This window comes from Leptodactylus fuscus, chromosome 1 (genome assembly GCF_031893055.1).
Source record: "Leptodactylus fuscus isolate aLepFus1 chromosome 1, aLepFus1.hap2, whole genome shotgun sequence".
NCBI lineage: Eukaryota > Metazoa > Chordata > Amphibia > Anura > Leptodactylidae > Leptodactylus > Leptodactylus fuscus.
Window position 1 is genome coordinate 95,371,826 of NC_134265.1, and position 2,500 is coordinate 95,374,325.

At 52.2% G+C, this 2,500-nt stretch overlaps 2 non-coding genes and 1 pseudogene across 2 annotated transcripts; all 3 read left to right on the plus strand.

The window, feature by feature from the left end:
• The first annotated feature begins 362 nt into the window (after positions 1–362).
• Positions 363–471, plus strand: LOC142190365 (5S ribosomal RNA; annotated as a pseudogene).
• A 714-nt stretch (positions 472–1,185) lies between these two features.
• Positions 1,186–1,304, plus strand: LOC142191020 (5S ribosomal RNA). Its single transcript, XR_012714639.1, has one exon. It is a non-coding gene; the product is annotated as a 5S ribosomal RNA (ribosomal RNA).
• A 714-nt stretch (positions 1,305–2,018) lies between these two features.
• On the plus strand, positions 2,019–2,137 carry LOC142191021 (5S ribosomal RNA). Its single transcript, XR_012714640.1, has one exon. It is a non-coding gene; the product is annotated as a 5S ribosomal RNA (ribosomal RNA).
• The last annotated feature ends 363 nt before the right edge of the window (positions 2,138–2,500 follow it).

A 2,500-nucleotide genomic window follows, 5' to 3' on the forward strand; every position in this document is an offset into this window, starting at 1 on the left:
CTGAAAAGCAGCTTCGCTTCCAGGCACGGGCAACCATCTCAACTTCTTCCTTAGCCGACTACTGGACAATGGGCTCTGGTCCAGCTTGCTCTTTCTTTCACCCCCGGGATGGTTTCTTAGCCCTGCGCAGACCTTGCGCCCAGCCCTTTTGAAAGAGGGCGGCTGCGGCCTGTGACTGGTTGCTGAACAACACCTGTGGGTATAAGGGCCGCCCCCCAGCTCTTGCACTGCTCCTGTTGGAGTATGAAGTTCCCTTAAGAGAAGGCAAAAAGTGAAGAAGAAGGTCTAGCGTGAAGTAGTGCAAAGAGCTGCCAGCAGCCAGGCTGCAAAGTAGAAGAGGAGTAAGTGAGAAGCCTGTCTCCGCCTACGGCCACACCACCCTGAACACGCCTGATCTCGGAAGCTAAGCAGGGTCGGGCCTGGTTAGTACTTGGATGGGAGACCGCCTGGGAATACCAGGTGCTGTAGGCTTTTGCTTTTCCTCACTTCCACCAGCAGGGGTCACTCTCCTCTATGCCATTTTTACATTCACTTTTTACACTGCACACTTGCTTCTTTTACATTCGCTTTCTCTCTTGCACTCTTTAGGCCTTGCAAAATCCTAGTATTCTCAGTCTTACCGCTATCACTCTTAGCAGCCGCAGCGGGCGTGGTGGCCACCAGCGTTGTGGCTTTTTACTTTTAATAATAGCAGGCTTCATTTCCATAGTATCTGGGCCTCCCGCCGGGCTGGAAGCCATAGCTAGTAACCTGCAGACCAATTTACAGGGCAACACAGGCTGAACATCTTTGCAGACAACGTGCCCTAAGAAAAGAGAAGCTGACTGAAAAGCAGCTTCGCTTCCAGGCACGGGCAACCATCTCAACTTCTTCCTTAGCCGACTCCTGGACAATGGGCTCTGGTCCAGCTTGCTCTTTCTTTCACCCCCGGGATGGTTTCTTAGCCCTGCTCAGACCTTGCGCCCAGCCCTTTTGAAAGAGGGCGGCTGCGGCCTGTGACTGGTTGCTGAACAACACCTGTGGGTATAAGGGCCGCCCCCAGCTCTTGCACTGCTCCTGTTGGAGTATGAAGTTCCCTTAAGAGAAGGCAAAAAGTGAAGAAAAAGGTCTAGCGTGAAGTAGTGCAAAGAGCTGCCAGCAGCCAGGCTGCAAAGTAGAAGAGGAGTAAGTGAGAAGTTTGTCTCCGCCTACGGCCACACCACCCTGAACACGCCCGATCTCGTCTGATCTCGGAAGCTAAGCAGGGTCGGGCCTGGTTAGTACTTGGATGGGAGACCGCCTGGGAATACCAGGTGCTGTAGGCTTTTGCTTTTCCTCACTTCCACCAGCAGGGGTCACTCTCCTCTATGCCATTTTTACATTCACTTTTTACACTGCACACTTGCTTCTTTTACATTCGCTTTCTCTCTTGCACTCTTTAGGCCTTGCAAAATCCTAGTATTTTCAGTCTTACCGCTATCACTCTTAGCAGCCGCAGCGGGCGTGGTGGCCACCAGCGTTGTGGCTTTTTACTTTTAATAATAGCAGGCTTCATTTCCATAGTATCTGGGCCTCCCGCCGGGCTGGAAGCCATAGCTAGTAACCTGCAGACCAATTTACAGGGCAACACAGGCTGAACATCTTTGCAGACAACGTGCCCTAAGAAAAGAGAAGCTGACTGAAAAGCAGCTTCGCTTCCAGGCACGGGCAACCATCTCAACTTCTTCCTTAGCCGACTCCTGGACAATGGGCTCTGGTCCAGCTTGCTCTTTCTTTCACCCCCGGGATGGTTTCTTAGCCCTGCGCAGACCTTGCGCCCAGCCCTTTTGAAAGAGGGCGGCTGCGGCCTGTGACTGGTTGCTGAACAACACCTGTGGGTATAAGGGCCGCCCCCAGCTCTTGCACTGCTCCTGTTGGAGTATGAAGTTCCCTTAAGAGAAGGCAAAAAGTGAAGAAAAAGGTCTAGCGTGAAGTAGTGCAAAGGGCTGCCAGCAGCCAGGCTGCAAAGTAGAAGAGGAGTAAGTGAGAAGCCTGTCTCTGCCTACGGCCACACCACCCTGAACACGCCCGATCTCGTCTGATCTCGGAAGCTAAGCAGGGTCGGGCCTGGTTAGTACTTGGATGGGAGACCGCCTGGGAATACCAGGTGCTGTAGGCTTTTGCTTTTCCTCACTTCCACCAGCAGGGGTCACTCTCCTCTAAGCCATTTTTACATTCACTTTTTACACTGCACACTTGCTTCTTTTACATTCGCTTTCTCTCTTGCACTCTTTAGGCCTTGCAAAATCCTAGTATTCTCAGTCTTACCGCTATCACTCTTAGCAGCCGCAGCGGGCGTGGTGGCCACCAGCGTTGTGGCTTTTTACTTTTAATAATAGCAGGCTTCATTTCCATAGTATCTGGGCCTCCCGCCGGGCTGGAAGCCATAGCTAGTAACCTGCAGACCAATTTACAGGGCAACACAGGCTGAACATCTTTGCAGACAACGCGCCCTAAGAAAAGAGAAGCTGACTGAAAAGCA